This window comes from Notolepis coatsorum (genome assembly GCF_963971535.1).
Source record: "Notolepis coatsorum genome assembly, contig: SCAFFOLD_202, whole genome shotgun sequence".
Classification (NCBI taxonomy): Eukaryota; Metazoa; Chordata; class Actinopteri; order Aulopiformes; family Paralepididae; genus Notolepis; species Notolepis coatsorum.
This window is the reverse complement of record NW_028169984.1, coordinates 1-20,000: the sequence shown is the minus strand read 5'-3', so window position 1 is coordinate 20,000 and position 20,000 is coordinate 1.

Genomic DNA, 20,000 nt, shown 5'->3' with positions numbered 1-20,000 from the left:
ATTTATTTACATTTTCATTAATTTCCTTGTATCCTTTTCAATCCTCTGTGATGTCGTTACTTCCCCTCCTATATTCTTCCCACTTTCCCCATTTCCATTCATACTTTTCTTCTTGCAGCCTCAGCAGATGTGTGATTCTCTCCATTTCCTGTATCCCATCTACTATCCATTGGTCCTTCGTCGGCACTTCTACCTTGTACCACAGTTTAGTTAAAGCTTTTTTGGCTGCCACTATCAATATCTTAATCAAGTATTTGTCTTCCCCTTGGATTCCTTCTTGTGATAGGTTCCCCAGATACAACACTTGGCCTTCCTGGGGTATTTCGTATCCTATTATTTCATTTATTATCCCTCCTATCTCTTTCCAGTAGTGCCTTATCTTCTGACATCCCCAGAATGTGTGTGTATGGTTCGCCCCTTCCTGTCCACACTCCCTCCAACATGTTATCTTTGCTGGTGTGTAATTGCCCTGTATTTCTGGTGTTATAAAGTATCTAATTATGTTTTTCCACCCAAACTCCCTCCATATCCTTGATCCTGTGGTTGTTTGTTGCGTCTTACATGTGTTCTACATGCGTCTTCCCTTCCGTCCTTCGTATGACTTTACCATTATCTTAATTGCCCCATTTTGTTCTTTGTCTCCGTCTTGCTTTATTTCCTTGTTATAGTAGTCTCTAATCTGTAAATATCTAAAGTGGTCCCTATTCTCTAGCCCGTATCTTGTATCTTGTATATAACCCAACTCTGTATGATAGCCTGTACAAGAATGCTGTATATACCATATATATATTTAATCTTACCATATATATATATATATATATATACATATACCTGTCTGTACATACGTGCACATAATCATTTTACATAATCTGTAGATACTATATCTATATCTGTACATATCCCTTATCTACTCTTACTATACTGTGTATACCATATAGGCTTACTGTCTTTATACCTCTATCACTGTACATAATTATACTACAACTCTGTACATACATCTGATTAGCACTACACACAGTAGTACTAATATATATATATATTTTATACCCAGTTTAATCACCTGTACATTGTATATTACTATTGGACTTGAATGTTACATTTGCACTCTGGTTGGATGCCAAAGTTATTTCCGTTGTACCGTACCTGTGCTGTGCTGCATGATGACAATACATTTTTTATCTAATCTAATCTATATATAAACGCAGTCCATTTACTGTAACATGTCCACTTTGACCGCAGATGACCAAGAGGAACGGGTGAGGACAGTGGGTACGGTGGGTATACGGGTGAGGACAGTGGGGACGGTGGGTATACGGGTGAGGACAGTGGGTACGGTGGGTATACGGCGTCCTGCGATATTCGGGGGTGACAGTGGCTCAGTAGGTTCCCGGTTCGATTCCCGTTCCTCCCGGGGGGGCAGCGTGTCGATGTGTCCTTGAGCAAGACACTTAACCCCTAATTGCTCCCGACGTGCAGGTCGGCACCTCGCATGGTCGCCTCCGCCGTTGGTGTGAGAATGTGTGAGTGAATGGGGTGAATGTGGGGAACAAAATTGTAAAGCGCTTTGGATAAAAGCAATAAATGCAACATTATTATTCACAGTCCGCGGCGTTATTCCGGGTTTACTTCTCATCTTAGACATCTTAAAAACATCACAACAAACAAATCCACCGTTCGCGGCGGTAAAAGCTACACACCCTGGCAGCGGCCCGCCCCCTCCCCCCCTCACCGCTCTGCTCCGGTCGATAAAACATCTGCGAGCGGGATTATCACATGTCCCGCTGTGGCTTAATCTCCTAACGACGAGATCCATCTGCGCCGCCGCCGATAACCTCTGCACCGCGATCTCTCCCTTCAAGACTCCCCCCTTCCTCTCCAGACGCACGGCGAGTTAAACCCGCCGGGATTAATCTCCCGTCTGATGCCACAGTGACACACATTTCATTCTCCGCTTCCTAACCGGAGCCTGGTATAAGATCCCGTCGATCTTCTAGCACCGGGGCCTCATCGGCGCGGCACACCTGGACTCAAAACAAAACAACCCCCCCCCCCCCCGCGGTCCTTAATAATGGTTTCTCCCACATTGTTTCCGTGGCAACGATCTCGGTATAAATGCTCTGTTGTTTCTTCCACCGACGCAGGGGCTAATTCCTGAAAACGAGGCACTTTGATGATAAAGGGAAAGCCAGGTTGTATGATTTACATAATGAACGCACGCCGCGCCCAGACCACTCACGGCCGGTGTTGTGGTCGAGTCACTAAATCTCCGGTCTCTGGTGACTTTAGACTCTGTTTACAGTACTGTATATTTGTATATCTTGTATGTCATAAAAATGTCTGGATGTAACAGTACTGTATGTCGGTGTATGTCATAAATGTCATGATGAATTGAAAATGGGGGACCCCGATGTAAACAAGACGAAAGTCTTTCTCTCGTCTGCATCCCCTTAACAATTGTGTGTATTGAGCCGTACTGTATTGTACCCATTCTGCAATCTGTTAATAAAGTTTTCAATCAATCAATCAATCGGATCCCCAGTGTTTGAGTCGAGTCCAAGTCCGAGTCACCAAAGAAGAGCCCGAGTCGAGTCCCCATTTCCTTAGTCCCGAGTCCGAGTCCAAATCATCGAGGTTGAGTCACCTCTGACAGTCAAAGAGCTGACATACAAATAAAAAAAGGTCAATATTAAACATAAATGACACAGCGGTCACCGTTTCAAAGGGAGTTTATTTACTTTGTGACACAATAGCCAAACAAATGCACTATAGCCATCAATATCTTATGCCAAATGATTAGGGCCTATTACAATTATTTTTATAAATAAATAAATAACTGTTTTTATATTTGTCTGCGACTTCTGAGTCTGAACGCAGTCAATGCTCGAGTCCAAGTCCCAGTCATCAGTGCTCAACTCCAAGTCGAGTCACGAGTCCTGAAAATCAGTCCAGGACGCGTGTATATTTTCCGTAACAGAGTTGCACTTCCGCGTTCGGTTTTGCGCGATCTGATTGGCCACTGACGTTTTTTTCAGCGCCAATCGCGCTACTCCTAACAATCGCACCAGCAGGCTGTTACCCCACGAGATAAAGCTGGGAACGAGGTTACTGTATGTATGTATGTATGTATTAGGGATGCTCGATATTGGCTTTTTTACCGATACCGATATTCCGATATTGTCCAACTCTTAATTTCCGATACCGATATCAACCGATACCGATATATGCAGGGTTTCCCCGTCCAAAAAACTGAATAATTTCAGGTAACTAATAATTTCACTGGATATATATATAACAAATATTGTTATTGTTTTTTTTTGTTTTTAAACCGATACCAATATTTTCCGATATCACATTTTACTGCCGCTATCGGCCGATAATATCGGTCGGCCGATAATATCGGACATCCTAGTATGTATGTATGTATGTATGTATGTATGTATGTATGTATGTATGTATGTATGTATGTATGTATGTATGTATGTATGTATGTATGTATGTATGTATGTATGTATGTATGTATGTATGTATGTATGTATGTATGTATGTATGTATGTATGTATGTATGTATGTATGTATGTATGTATGCATGCATGCATGTATGTATGTATGTATGTATGTATGTATGTATGTATGTATGTATGTATGTATGTATGTATGTATGTATGTATGTATGTATGTATGTATGTATGTATGTATGTATGTGTATACAGGGCTGCCTTTATGTGGCAAACATCTCACTTCCTGTACTCGCATGTCATTACGTGTGTCGAGCAGCGAGCATACCTCACTTCCTGTACTCGCATGTCATTACGTGTGTCGAGCAGCGCGCATACCTCACTTCCTGTACTCGCATGTCATGACTTAGTTGACCTTAAAACAGCAGAGATAGTTTTTAAAGCTAGAAGTTATCAACTGCCATGTAACTTAAACATTTTGTTTAAAGAACGAGAGGTGACGTATAATTTAAAAAGAACACTCAATTTGAAACAGCCTAGAGCTCGAACCACACTTAAAAGTATGTCTGTGTCAGTTAAAGGAGTGAAACTCTGGAACAATATACCGGATGAAATAAAAAACAGCAGGAGTATTTTTAAGTTTAAAAAGATGTTTAAAAACAGGGTTCTAGAATCTTATAGTAAAATTTAACCTACAATCTTTTTTTTTCTCTACCATGAAACTCTGGTATTGCAGATTAATTTTTGATTTTCCTATGTTGGTTTATGTTCTTTTCAGGAAAGTTTTTTGTTGATTGTTGATTGTTGATTTTATTATTTTTTATATATATATATTTTGAAAACTTTAACTTTTTTGAATTTGTTTTTTGAATTAGGGGTATGTTGCTCTATAAGCCTTCGGCTTCAAACCTATCCTTTTCGTTTGTTTATTTGTGAAAATGTTCGAAAAAGTATTTGTTTGTTTATTTATTTGTAAACATTCGAAATAAAATAATTCATTCATTCATTACGTGTGTCGAGCAGCACGCATACCTCACTTCCTGTACTCGCATGTCATTATTACGTGTGTCATAATAAGGCGGGTGACGCAGCCGCTCGAGGCCAATTCCTTTGCTTTCCTCTTCAGAGGGATAGGATGCATATGGTCTCTGTGGGGCACAGATTGTACTTGTATGTTTTTTAGATCACGTCACAGCAGGGAGCCCCGCGCCCCGAGGCAGACGTCACACTTCATGCTAACCTGTTCTTGTTCCTTGAACCTCCTCTCGTTTCCTTTGCAGTCGGATATGCCCTCTGCCAAGTGTGTGTGTGTGTGTCTTGTCTGTGTGTGTGTGTGTGTGTGTGTGTGTGTGTCTGTCTGGGGGCTGTGAGAGTTTAATCACACCCTGACAGATGTGTGAGGTATTGATTTGTGACTGTTCTGTGAGCTGCTGGCCCTCTGGGAACATAAACCCCTCTATCAGAGAGACCTCCTGTTATGTGAACTGCTCCTGGCCCTCTGGGAACATAAACCCCTCTATTAAGGGGGACTCCACACAGGGCCTCGCCTCACATGTGCACACTGCATCATATGGTGTGTGTGTGTGTGTGTCTTTGTCTGTGTTTGTGTGTGTGCGTGTGTGTGTGTTCCAACGGATCACCACCTTAACGCGGTGGGGCAGTTTGTGCGTCTCAATGACCCCTAGAGCTATGTCGGCAGGAGTCTTGTACTCCTAGCAGGGTCACCCAAGCCGAACAGGTCGAAGGAGAGAGACCAGACGAAGAGTGATCCAACTGGTCCTCCAGGTTGGGGGTTGGGCTGAGGGCCGATAACCCGCTCCCGGAAAAAAAACGTTATTACAGAAACCAGAAACAGAGCAAATTCACACAATCTTCGAGACGCCATAGCCAGTCCTTCTTGTAACAGGAGAGACACCATGACACCCAAGGGCCAAAGCCGCGAGGACGCCTTTGGGCCGAATAGGCCACTAGTGCATCCGAAGGAAACCATGAAAATTGGGAATTGGAACGTACGAACACTGTACAGGAGTGGCAATATTGCCATAGTAGCAAGAGAGATGACAACCAGAGGAATCGACATCATAGGAATCAGCGAAACACACTGGACCGGGCAAGGAAAAGTAGAGCTTGCAACCGGAGAATCCATAATATACTCAGGAAGAGATGATGACAACCACAGACAAGGGGTTGGCATAGTGATGTCTAAAAAAGCAGCAAGAGCACTGATAGACTGGACACCAGTCAGTGAAAGGATCATTCAAGCTAGGTACCATTCCCAACACATCAAGCTCACAGTTGTCCACATCTATGCACCCACAGAAGATGCAGAGGATCAAGTCAAAAATGAATTCTACAGGAGACTGCAAGACGTCCTAGACAACAGGAACATACACGACATGCTGATCATCACCGGGGATATGAACGCCAAAGTGGGAGATGAAAACCAGGGCTACGAAAGAGTGATGGGCAAGCACGGGATCGGAAAGCGTAACGACAACGGAGAAAGACTGTGTGAAATGTCTGACATGAACGAGCTAGTCATTACTGGAACATTATTCCCACATAAGAATATACACAAGGCCACGTGGGTATCTCCGGACGGGAAGACCAAGAACCAGATAGACCATGTGCTAATTAACAAACGATTCAGGAACTCAGTGAAAGACACAAGAGTATGCAGATCTGCAGACATTGGAAGCGACCACTACCTCGTGTGTACAACGGTCAAGTTAAGACTGAAGACGAAGCAGAAGGAAAAGAAAAGCACCAGAGTCAAGTACAACACAACAAAGCTGAAAGATGAAGCCATCCTGAAGTCTTTTACCATCAACCTGAGAAACAGGTTTCAGGTGCTGGAAGATGAAGGGCGAGGAATAGAAGACAACGAAGAGGTGGATCGTGACTCTCAGGTTCTGGAGAAAGCCTACACAGAAGTCGCTGAAGCAATCCTGGGTAGACCACGGAAGAATAAGAAGCCATGGATCAGTGAAAAATCATGGAACCTTGTAGACCAGCGGGAAACAATAAACAAGAGGATCCTTGGCACACACTCGGAAAGAATCAAGAAACAGCTAAAAGCAAAGTACACAGAGAAGGATAGAGAAACAAAGAGAAGTATAAAGACGGACAAAAAGAAATGGATGGAGAACATTGCAAGTGAAGCAGAAGAAGCTGCAAGGAAACAACAAATGAAGACACTGTACGGTCTTACGAAGGCACTGTGCAACGAGAGACCTAGACAGAGCACAGCAGTACTGGACAAGAATGGCAACCTCATCAGCGGAAAAGATGCAGTGCAGGCAAGGTGGACAGAACACTTCAAGGAAGTACTGAATAGGGAACCACCAGAAAACCCAATAACTGATGAGGAAGAATGTGAACTCACTAACATGATTGAAGAGATTCCTGTACATGAACCAACACTAAGTGAAGTAAAGGAAGTGATTAAAGGACTTCAGAATGGGAAAGCACCAGGAATCGACAACATCACAGCCGAGTTATTAAAGGCAGACATTGAGTTTTCAGCAAAGAAGGTACATCAATTGTTGGAAAAAATATGGAGGCAGGAGAAGATCCCGAAGAACTGGAAGAGGGGGCTTATCATCAAACTAGCAAAGAAAGGAAACCTCAAAGAATGCAAGAACTCAAGAGGCATCACCCTACTTCCAGTTGTAGGCAAGATACTTGGCAGGATCATCATTGACCGAATCAGAATTGGAATCGACTCACGGCTAAGAAAAGAACAAGCCGGTTACAGAAGAGGAAGAGGAACAACAGAACAAGTCTTCATACTGCGGAACATCATTGAGCAAGTAAACGAGTGGCAAGCAACACTCCACCTGAACTTTGTGGATTTTGAAAAGGCTTTCGACTCAGTCCACCATGAAAGCCTATGGCTAATTATGAAGAAATATGGAATACCAGAGAAGATTGTCCAGATAGTGAAAATATTCTATGAAGACTTCCAGTGTGCAGTAGAAGACCAAGGAGAAATATGCGAGTGGTTTAACATCAACAGCGGTGTCAAACAAGGATGCAACATGTCAGGTTTTTTATTCTTAATGATCATGGATTGGATAATGAGAAGAACAGTTGGACAAGGTGAGAATGGAATCAGATGGAAGTTGACATCAAAACTCGACGATCTGGATTTTGCAGATGATGTAGCATTACTCTCCTCTACCAAACACCAAATCCAGGAAAAAACGACAAGAATGGAGAGAGAAGCCAGACGAGTGGGACTCAAGATTAACACCGGAAAGACAAAAACCATGAGAATTAATGCAAGAAACCATGACAAAATCAACATCAACGACGAAGAGATTGAGGATGTAGACCAATTCACATACTTGGGAGCCACCATCTGTAAAGAGGGAGGGGGTATGAAAGACCTAAAGAACAGACTATCCAAAGCAAGAGGTGCATTCATCAAACTCAAAAAGATCTGGCACTCCAACAGCATCTCAAGAAGAACAAAGCTGAGATTGTACAAAACACTGGTTGTGCCAGTCCTACTGTATGGATGTGAAACATGGAAGATGAACAAGGGAGACAACAAATCAGTCGACGTGTTCCATAACAGATGCCTCAGAAGAATCCTCAAAATCCAGTGGCAAGACCGCATCAGCACCGTAGAGCTACTAGAAAGAGCCGACATGAAGCCGTTGAGCAAGGAAGTGAAGTGAAGTGGCGAAGATGGAAGATGATAGGACACATACTGAGGCAAGACCACAACAACGACTGCAACATATCAATGACTTGGGCACCAGAAGGGAAAAGAAGAAAAGGAAGACAAAAGGCTACCTGGAGACGCACAGTAGAGAAAGAAAGAAAAGAGGCAGGGTGGAGCTCATGGCCTGAAGCAAGAACAATGACAGCTGACCGAGAGAAGTGGAAAAGCTCTGTGAAGGCCTTATGTGCCACTAGGCACGAAGTGGATAGGTAACAGGTAACAGGTGTGTGTGTGTGTGTGTGTGTGTGTGTGTGTGTGTGTGTGTGTGTGTGTGTGTGTGTGTGTGTGCATAGATATATATAGAACACTAGATAGCTTAAGGCGGAGTCACCAGCGTCGCTGAACCGGCGCCATCTTGCCCCAGTCAGCCTTGAGTGAGGGTGATGATCTGCACAGACAAAAATACTCATAACTCGCTGAAATATTGACGGATTTACAAACGGTTTGGTTTATTACAAGCATTATTAACGTGGCTATGATTCAAACGGTTTGTAAAAAAACATCTTACATTTTTATTTAATTTTTTATAAGTATGCAGTATCATAACTACATATTTGATGTTTATAGCAAACCAACCTGTTTGAAAATCGGTAAAGAATTGAGCAATCTATGGTTATTTAAATAGTACATGCACCATAGACATTAATGTTATCAGTAGCTGAGCTGCCTGGGGCAAGATGTGTGTGTGTGTGTGTGTGTGTGTGTGTGTGTGTGCAGGGACGTGCACAGGACTTTAGAGGGGCAGGTGCTCAAAGGCTGAAAAGGGCGCTGGGCCTGTGCTATTTTTGGGGGCCCTTTTTGGGCGGGGAGGGGCCTTTTATGCTTTTTGGGGGGTTTTGGTGATCAAATATTGAATATTGAACTATAATAATCAGTGCAGGAGCTCACTTATCCTTGAAACACTTTTATCACTGACTTAAAAGGCCCATACATCTCCATAAATGTTCAGGGCGGAGGGAATAAGTGCTTACCCTACAGACCCCAAGTCTGTTAGGACAGCAGACTCAGTTGGCACTGCTCAAAACGTACCTTTTTAAAATAGCTTTTAAATGAATTATTATCTTTATTTCATTGTCTTGTTTTTCTTTATTTCTATCAATTTTACTTAAATATTTTATTATACTTTGTATTATACATTTTACTCAACCTCAGCCAATCGTGCACTGCCCACTAACCAAGGGAAAAAAGTATTGCTTCTCAGCGCAGAGATCTGTCTGATGAAAAAAACAGCTTCAATTATAGTCACATGCCGCATTTTTTGGCAGTAACAGTAACGGCGTTATTAAGATTGGAAGAGTAATCAGTTAGATTACTCGTTACTGAAAAAACTAACGCTGTTAGTTATGCCGTTATTTATAACGCCGTTATTCCCATCACTGGATGTCACAGTATGATGTCATAATCAAACATTGTAGAACATTTGTGATGTCACAGTATGATGTCATAATCAAACATTGTAGAACATTTGTGATGTCACAGTATGATGTCATAATAGAACATTCTAGAACATTTGTGATGTCACAGTATGATGTCATAATCAAACATTCTAGAACATTTGTGATGTCACAGTATGATGACATAATAGTACATTCTAGAACATTTGTGATGTCACAGTATGATGTCATAATAGAACATTCTAGAACATTTGTGATGTCACAGTATGATGTCATAATAGATATTCTAGAACATTTGTGATGTCACAGTATGATGTCATAATAGTACATTCTAAAACATTTGTGACGTCACAATATGATGTCATAATAGACCATTCTAGAACATTTGTGTACAGTATATATTCAACAATTCTCTCAGGTGGAAAGCTGTGGAAAGATGGATTTTGAGAGGTGCGCAGAGTGGCGGCGTCTGCGTCCGCCGGAACGGTGCAACGAGGACATGTGCAGGGGTAGTGGTCGGTGGTGGGAGGCGAACAAAGTAGATATGGAGGATCGGAAACAGGGAAGACCTCGCGATTGGTGGCCCCGGCCTGTGAGCGGCTGTCCAGGGTATTGGGAGGATGGTGATGGAAGTAAATGGTGTGATGGAAGTAAATGGTGTGAGAAGGGCGAGGAAGATAGCGAAAGGGAACAGGCAGATATGGAGCTAACGACCGATAACGGAGAGGGAAGTGAGAAGGAGGCCTCGGAGATGGTGGAAGACAAAGGGAAGGAGTCGGATGGTGTAAAGAAGAAGAAGAAGGAAGAGGAAGAACGGGAGAGGGAGGAGGAGGGGTGGGATACGGTGAGGAAGAAGAGGAAGAAGCGGACGGAGAGGAACGACAGCGATGGGGATAGTGAGAGTAGGGGGGAGGAGAGGGGGGGAGAAGGGGGGAAGAGGGAGAAAGGGGGGGACGATAGCTCAAGTGGTCCGGGAGACGAGGGTGCAGGAAAAGATGTGGCAAAAGCGCAAGTGATCCATATAGTGGTCAGGCTTGAGGGGGAGAGGGATGAGAGGAAAGTAGGTAGGCTCGAGTGGCCCAAACTCATTGCCGAGCAATTAGGAGAGGTAAAGTACGTGAACGTTTTGTGGGATGGGAATCTGGCCGTAGGGTGTGGTAGTGAGGGGCAGGTGGAGGTGGCTAGGCAGATGCAGAGCATTGGGGGGGTGGGTATAAGTAAGGTGGCGAGAGTAGGGGAGAAGAGGGGGGGGGGATGTAAGGGGGTGATAGTTGGGGTACCGGTCGAGGTTACAGTAGAGCAGCTGGTGGAAGAGCTAAAGGAGGACAGGCGTAATGGCATAGTTAAGAGTGCAGCAAGGATGAAGAGGGGAGCGGAGAGGGCAGTGACGGGGACGGTAGTGATTACGTTTGAGGGTGGGGTTGTTCCTAGCGAGGTATTAGTAGGGCGTAGGATGTATAGGGTTAGGGAATTTGTTCATAATCCTCTTAGGTGCTATAGGTGCCAGGGGTTTGGCCATATAGCTACCACGTGTATGAAGGGGATGAGGTGCGCTAGGTGTGGCGGGGAACATGAATATGGGAAATGTGGAGAGGGAGTGAAGCCGAGGTGCTGTAGTTGTGGTGGGGAGCACAGTGTAGCGTTTCGGGGGTGCGAGGTGATGATGAAGCAGGTCGCGGATCGGAGAGAGAGAAGGGAGGGTAAGTTGACGTATGCTGGGGCGGTTAGCAGGGCAGGACAGGGGAACCAAGAAAGGGTGCAGGGGGTTGAAGGAGGGCATTTGGCAGTGAGGGTAGAGCAGGTGGAAAGAGACAGGGGAAGGGAGGAGAAATTAGGTATTGTGGCCTTCGTGGCAGGGGTAGTTACTGGTATGGCAGAGGTTACGGGTAGAACAGAGATGGTGAAGATGATTGTTAGGATAGCGGTTCAACATCTGGGATTGGAAGGTCTGGACTGGAGGGAGGTGTGTGAAGAGTTGGCTGAGGGGGCTGCGAGGGACAGGGCTGCGAGGGACAAAGCGGCCCAGGATAAGATAGCAGGGGGCAAGGAGGGTCCCGCGGAGGGGGGCTCAGACAGGAAGTAGCAGCAGTAGAGGCACTCCAATGGACAATGTAGTTGATGACGGGGTCCAGTAGAAGAAGAAAAAGAAGGTGAAGAAGGAGAAGAAGGAGAAGAAGAAGAGCCCATAAAAAGAATTGCGGAGGGCAGTAATACGCCTCGATGCGTCTACTCTGCCGGAAATTCAAATAAGAAGAAGAAGAAGAAGACTTCAAGAGAGAGGAGATGATGTTTGTATTGTGATTGTATGACAAGAGGAGCAGAGAAGAAGGAGACAGACAAGAGGAGCAGAGAAGAAGGAGACAGAGACAATAGTAATGTGTTTTGAAGATGAGAAGAAGAAGAAGAGTGTAAACTTTCTCAAGTGTGGGCAAAGCATAAGAACTGCGGAGGGCAGTAATACGCCATGTTGAGAGCGTGATTGTGATTGGAGAGGTGGAGGTGGATCAAGATCGGGACTCAGGTTTTCTCAGGCTCTGAAGTGGATGTGGACATGGGGTGGGGGACATTTGGTGGCTTGCCGGGTGTGGCTTTTGCTTGCAGTTGATTGCTTTGGAGTGGTGTTCAGCTGGAATGGGGTGGAGATGGATGGGTGTCGCGGTGTTTGTGGAATGTGAATGGGCGTGTGGTGGATGTTGGGTGGAGGCTGTTCACGGCACATTTGTCGCCGGAGGGCATGTGGCCGAACATGGGGGGCGGTGGGAGGTGGCGGGGGGGCCCCTGATCTCCCCACCGGGGCTCTCTGTCGCTTCTTGTTGTTTCTCATGCCTGGTGGCGGGTGTGCTCTGAGTGGTTTTTGTTCGGCGTTTGATGTGCATTTGTTTGCATTTTGTAGATGTTTTCTTGTTCATTGGTTTTTGCTTTGTTCTGGTTGGGTGCTGTTTTGGAGCGGTCGGCTGTGGGTGGAGGCCGCACTTGTGGGCTGTCGGGTGTTTTTTGTTCCGTGTTTGGGTCTGCTTCGGAGCCTGATGGGGTGATTTTTTTTTTGGGTGTTGACAATATTGTATGACAAGAGCAGAGAAGAAGGAGACAGACAAGAAGAGCAGAGAAGAAGGAGACAGAGACGATAGTAATGTGTTTTGAAGATGAGAAGAAGAAGAAGAGTGTAAACAATCAAAAGTTGATTTACCAGAGACCATAATATGGAAACCATACTACTAGCGTAGTATAAGAACTGAGGAGGGCAGTAATACGCCATGTTGCATCTACACTGCGGGAAATTCAAAAGAAGAAAGAAGAGGAAGAAGAAGAAGAAGAGCTCAATCAAAAGAACTGCGGAGGGCAGTAATACGCCACGATGCGTCTACACTGCCGGAAATTCTAAAGAAGAAGAAGAAGAAGAAGAAGACTTCAAGATCTCATAAGACTTGTTTCCGGCTACTTGTCTGTAAGCTTGAATATATTCTGTAGATACCATTTTAAAATCACCACATGGAAAAGGAAACAATGTCCTGTACAATCCTTAATGAGCTGCATCTGGAGGGAAGGTTCTGTGATGTGGTTATTAAAGTCAACAGCACTGAGTTGAATGCCCACAAGGTCCTCTTGTGTGACTGCAGTGACTATTTCAGGTAAGTTTAGCTTGGTTCAGGTTAGCTTGGTTCAGGTTAGCTTGGTTCAGCTTAGCTTGGTTCAGGTTAGCTTGGTTCAGGTTAGTTTGGTTCAGCTTAGCTTGGTTCAGGTTAGCTTGGTTCAGGTTAGCTTGGTTAGTAAACAGATACCATACTGTACTTTTACTGTAAAGAGATACTATACTGTACTTCGACTGTAAACAGATACTATACTGTACATCTACTGTAAAAAATATGCTATACTGTACTTCTACTGTAAAACGATACTATACTGTACTTTTACTGTAATCAGATACTATACTGTACTTCTACTGTAAACAGATACTATACTGTATATCTACTGTACAAATATACTATAATGTACTTCTACTGTAAACAGATACTATACTGTACTTCTACTGTAAACAGATACTATACTGTACTTCTACTGTAAACAGATACTATACTGTAAAAAGATACTATACTGTACTTCTACTGTAAACAGATACCATACTGTACTTCTACTGTAAAAATATACTATACTGTACTTCTACTGTAAACAGATACTATACTGTACTTCTACTGTAAAAATATACTATACTGTACTTCTACTGTAAACAGATACTATACTGTACTTCTACTGTAAACAGATACTATACTGTACTTCTACTGTAAAAAGATACTATACTTCTACTGTGCTAAGACCCTATACTTCTACAGTGAAAATATATGACTACACAGGACAGAATGTTGCTTACTGTTTACTCATCAGATATCTCTATACTCTGCGTCCCACAGAGCCCTCTTCACTCGCTGGAGCGACTCAGAGAAAGCAGTCTACACTATCCCTGGGGTGTCCCCGGGTATGATGCAGCTCATCATAGAGTACTCCTACACACGCTTTGTGCTGGTGACAGCAGAGAACGTGGAAGAGCTTCTGGTGGCTTCAGACCTGCTTCGCGTCACTGGCATAGTAGGAGCGTGCTCTGACTTCCTAGAAGGCCAGCTGTCTCTGGAAAACTGTGTCGGCATCTGGAGGTTGGTGGACATCTACTGCTGCCCTGACCTGAGGCGCAAGGCCCATCTCTTCATCGTGTGCCACTTTGAGGAGATGTTGCACGTCTCACAGGAGTTTGTGGAGCTGTCCCTGCAGCAACTGGTGGACATCATCAAGAGGGATGATCTGAACGTGAAGAGCGAGGAGACGGTGTTCGAGGCCGTCCTCCGTTGGATCGACCACTCCCGTGAGGAGCGTAAAACACACATCCCTTTGCTGCTGCCCAAGGTAACTAATTGTATTACGGATACACAAACATGGTTGCTAGTGCCTGAGCCACATTTATTTTTAATTTTATTTTTATTATTCTACTTTTTCTTGTTTGTCTGTCTCTTGTCAAGGTCATTATGATTCATGTTACTGTTATTATTGTTGTCGTTGCTGTTGCCATTATTATTATTATTATTATTATTATTATTATTATTATTATTATTATTATTATTATTATTATTATTATTATTATTATTATTATTATTATTATTATTATTATCTGTTTTATGTATGAAAATAAAATAAAATAAAAACATTTATATAAAAGAAAAAAAACGAATTGTATTACTGTGCATTACATTAAAACAACACTAGGGTCCCTAGTACGGTGGTTCTCAAACATTTGGGTCCAAACTGTTCCCTAGCAACAGAAACCGTCTACAACCGATGTCTAAGTTGTACCCGCTGTCTGCTTGTCTCTTCCCAGGTTCGCATGGGCTTGATGAGGCCTGACTACTTGCTGAACAACGTCCAGAACAACCCTGTGGTGAGGGACAGCCACGACTGCAGGCCCCTCATCCTCAGCGTCCTGAACCCCTCTGGCTCCGACAGGCTCCCAAACCCCCTGATGCGTAAACGCCTGCCCCAGAAGGTCCTATTGGCCATCGGAGGCTGGGGTGATCGCATCCTGACCATGGAGGCTTACAATATCCGAGCCGGTGGATGGATGGACGTGAGCGTTGAGGGGGAGAGTCCCCGGGCCTGGCACGGCACCGCTTATCTCCACGGTCTGGTCTACTCGGTCGGCGGCTCGAACGGCAGAAAGACTCTCAGCAGTGTGTGCAGGTTCAACCCCGTCACTCGCAGCTGGCTGCAGGCGGCTCCCATGCACTCACGCCGCTGGGAGCTCAGCGCGGTCGTGTTGGACGGCTGTATCTACGCCATAGGAGGGGAAGACGGACACGTGGTACTCAACACCGCCGAGCGCTACGAGCCTGAAACTGACCAGTGGACAGTGATCTCACCCATGCTGAAGCACAGGAGCAACGCCGGGGCAGCAGCCCTCCAGGGCAAGGTGGGTGGAACTGAGGGACACAGGGTGCTAGTTGAACACAAGGAACGTTAGATCAGAAATCATAAATGTCTTTATTGCCAAGTAAGCTTTGCACATACAAAAGATGTGTCTGGGTCCTTTGGTGCATCAACAGACAATTAAAGTAGAATGAAATCAAATGGAATATATAAACTAAATTAGAATATTCTTTCTTATTACAGGTTTACATCTGTGGTGGCTCCAACGGGGAGGAGGGTCTGCTCACAGCTGAGTGCTACAGCCCAGACACCGACCAGTGGACTCTGATCGCCCCCATGAGCAGCAGGCGTTACGGAGTGGGAGTCGCTGCGTACGGAGGACATGTCTATGCGGTAGGTGCACACAGAGACAAATGCGTTATACTAGATATTTTTATAGATATGTATCATTTGACTTTCAATGCCTCTGTGATGCCCTCATTTCCCTAAATGGATTAATACAGTGTCTTCCTGCCATAACCACACACTAAAACATTCCTCTCATGTGTCCTGTCCTCAGGTGGGAGGGTGGGACGGTAGAAACGACCTGCGTAGCGCGGAGGCCTACAGCCCCTTGACTGACTCCTGGAGCGCCCTGCCCGACATGCTCACCCCCCGCAACAGCTTTGGCATCGCGGTGCTGGACGACCTGCTCTTCGTGGTCGGAGGCAACAAGGGCATCACCTCCATCTCCAAGGTGGAGCACTACGACCAGAGCAGCAACAAGTGGACTGTAGCCGAGGACATGAAGATCCGGCGCTGTGGCCTAAGCTGCTGCATAATGCATGGCCTGCCATTTAATATGAGCCAGTACGCTGCTCCCTGTGGAGGAGGAGGAGGAGGAGGAGGAGGAGAGGAGGCGGAATAGGAGGAAGATGAGGAAGAGTAGGAGGAGGATTAGGAGGAGGAGGAGGTGGAAGAGGAGGAAGAGGAGGAAGAGGAGGAGGAAGATGAGGAGGAAGAGGAGGAGGAGGAGGCAGCAGGGGATCCATCTAAGAACCTTAAACATTTATTTGACCAAAAGAAATCCTAGGAAATTAATAAATTACTATCAGCCAACGGTGGTGCATTTCTTTCTTCTAGTAATTCAGGCAATATCGGTTTTTAGTTTGTGTAATGTAATGTAATATCTGTTTTTAGTTTGTGTAATGTAATGTAATATCTGTTTTTAGTTTGTGTAATGTAATGTAATATCTGTTTTTAGTTTGTGTAATGTAATAATAATAATAATAATAATAATAATAATGACTTGGATTTATATAGCACTCTTCACGCGCTTCACAGAGTCCATTATTCGTTCATACACAGTCATCCCGGTGGTGGTAAGCTACAATTGCAGCCAGAGCTGCCCTGAGGCAGACTCACGGAAGCGTGGCGAATAATCATCGCCTACGGCCCCTCCGACCACCACCAACATTCATTCACATGCATACACATTCATACGAGGCAAGTAGGTTAAGTGTCTTGCCCAAGGACACAACGGCAGTGGGATGGACATGGGCTTGAGCGGGATTCGAACCACCAACCCTTCGATCATTGGACGACCCGCTCTACCCCTGTTTTTAGTTTGTGTAATGTAATGTAATATATGTTTTTAGTTTGTGTAATGCACATAATATGGGAACTTTTATCCATATGCTAGCCCGGCATAGTTCTGACAGCTGTCACTTGTGCTACTGCGAAATAAATGACACACAGCTTTGTGTTGTCAACTGATAGAAATTGTGCGTTTCTCTATTCCGATGATACAATACAATATAATATATATATATAAATAACTCTTTTACTAGTACCTTACTACTATGTACTATGTTACTATCCGTATACTACTACCTACCATGCTAATATGTCTATTATACTATGCACTCAAAGTGTAACACTCAAGTTCAACACTATTTGACGAACAATGCCACTGACCATAAGCTGCCAGAGATGCACATCTCCTGCTGACCAGAAAACCACACACTTTTCTGATAGTGGGGTGCCTGGACACTCAGTCATTTAAAATGTATATGCGAAAGTTTCGTTTTCACTTCTAATTTGAAGATAAGGATCTATAGAACAATTTTGGCTTGAGTGTCAAGGAACCAGTTGAATCTAATAAAAATGTATCCAAAATGGCCACAATCGAAATCATGAATTCTTTAAAAACGTCTTAATGTTCACACAATTGCTGTGTAATATAATTTTGTATTGCTATTTTAAGTTAATACTGTGTGAGGAATCAACTGGAGTTCAAATATTGATGTTTTGAATATTCTGGTATGGGAAAAATCAAAGATGGCTGCAATTTCTTTATTTATTTCGATTTACGCTTCATACCTTTTATTCTATTGAACCTAGAATGGTGATGTTGGTGCCTGTACCTAGGTTTTCATCAATGAGTAATTGAATAAAAATAAAATAAACATGATTGGAGCATATCTTATATGATATTTCACACAATGAGACAATAAATATGTGGAGAACTAGAATTAGATATGAGAACTGTAAACAACAGTTGATTGTGAAGAACAAACAATGATTGTGAAGAACGTCCTCATCACAAGAAAGGATCTGCATCTCGGCAACAATGTCAACGCCATGCCAAAGACCTGATGGAGGTGTTGCTGAGCAATGGGAATCCCTTTGAGGAGGGCAGTAAAGACCTGGTTACATTAGACAATAAGGTGTGTGAGTCTGCGGCTGCTGCCGTATCTGTCCATCAACTCGAGTCTATGGGACAAGAGCAGTACAACAATTTCAGGAAGAGTGCTTGAATCAAATGACAGACTTCTGACAGCACCGATCAAGCGAAATGCAGAGCTCTATGCAGAGCTCTATGGGAAAGCTTTTATTGTGCTAGACACAATACACGTCAAGTAGAGATATTTCTGTTGACGAGGAGTTAGTTGCGCCAGGTGTAACAAGACATTTTCTCATTCCTGTCAAATAAGTTGTTAACAGATGGACAGTTCCCAGATGACAAGGATGTCTACATCACTGCAGGTGATCAAGTCCACCATGTTGGAAACAGTCCACCAATGGATCAATGCAACCATGAGGAAGCTGACACTCGTGTCCTATAATACATCTCCTCCACGCCCTCCAAACATCATCACTTGGGAGGGTGCATACTGGACATACAGATGTTTGTCGTAATCCTTCTGACTAATTTCCATCACATCAAGCCACTAACAGATACACACCCACTCAGGGACGTGCACAGGACTTTAGAGGGGCAGGTGCTCAAAGGCTGAAAAGGGCACTATACCTGTGTGTGTTTTAACCGAGCGCGCGTTAAAACAAGTCTGTTTTTTAAGGGCCCTTTTCAGGCGGGGGGGCCCCCTTTTTATGCTTTTTGGGGGGTTTTGGTGATCAAATATTGAATATTGAACTATAATAATCAGTGCAGGGGCTCACTTATCCTTGAAAGACACTTTTATCACTGACTTAAAAGGCCCATACATCTCCATAAATGTTCAGGGGGGAGGGAATAAGTGCTTACCCTACAGACCCCAAGAAGTGCTGTATATTCTGTATTGTTTAATATAAATGCATTTTTTATTCCAATCCCGATTTGTATTTGAGATTCCCAAATCCCATCGGACTTGACTTCTTTGTGTCCCTCAGTGAGTATAATACCAGCATTCAACTGTATGCGCCACAGCGGTTTCTATCATCATCATCATCACCACCCACGCTATGCATAAAATATATAGGTCCGCGGAGAGGCACGCTGAGGAGGCCGTGCAAACTCTTTACCTAATATTTTGATTCCATCCTGACATTTCTCAGTTGGAAGGGCAGTCTATATGCATAACGAAAACATTTAAAAAAAAATTTTCAGAAAGGGCACTTTTTTTATGAGGCTCAAAAAGGCAGGTGCTCAAGCACCCCTTGGGCTCTATGTGTGCACGTGCCTGTGTGTGTGTGCGTGTGTGTGTGTGTGTCTGTGTGTGGGTCAGGGTACACAGGTTGAACAGCTCTCAGCGCTCACTTGGGACGTGTACAGCCGGCTCTCATGGCATCATGTACAACACGGTTCGATTCACCTCCGCTGCAGGAAGGCCGCCTTATAAATAAATAAAGTTCACATAAAGGCGGTTCACATTCCGGGGCGTGACCACCGGCGTTAACGTGCCCGTTGTGAGTAGCCTACTGCCAGGCTACACACAGGATGTAGTGGGTGAGTGAGTGAGTGAGTGAGTGAGTGAGTGAGTGAGTGAGTGAGTGAGTGAGTGAGTGAGTGAGTGAGTGAGTGAGTGAGTGAGTGAGTGAGTGAGTGAGTGAGTGAGTGAGTGAGTAGTGAGTGAGTGAGTGAGTGAGTGAGTGAGTGAGTGAGTGAGTGAGTGAGTGAGTGAGTGAGTGAGTGAGTGAGTGAGTGCGTGAGTGAGTGAGTGAGTGAGTGAGTGAGGGGGGTGTGAGTGAGTGAGTGAGTGAGTGGGTGTTACGACCCTGGCTCATGGGCACGCAACCTATGTGCAAACCAAC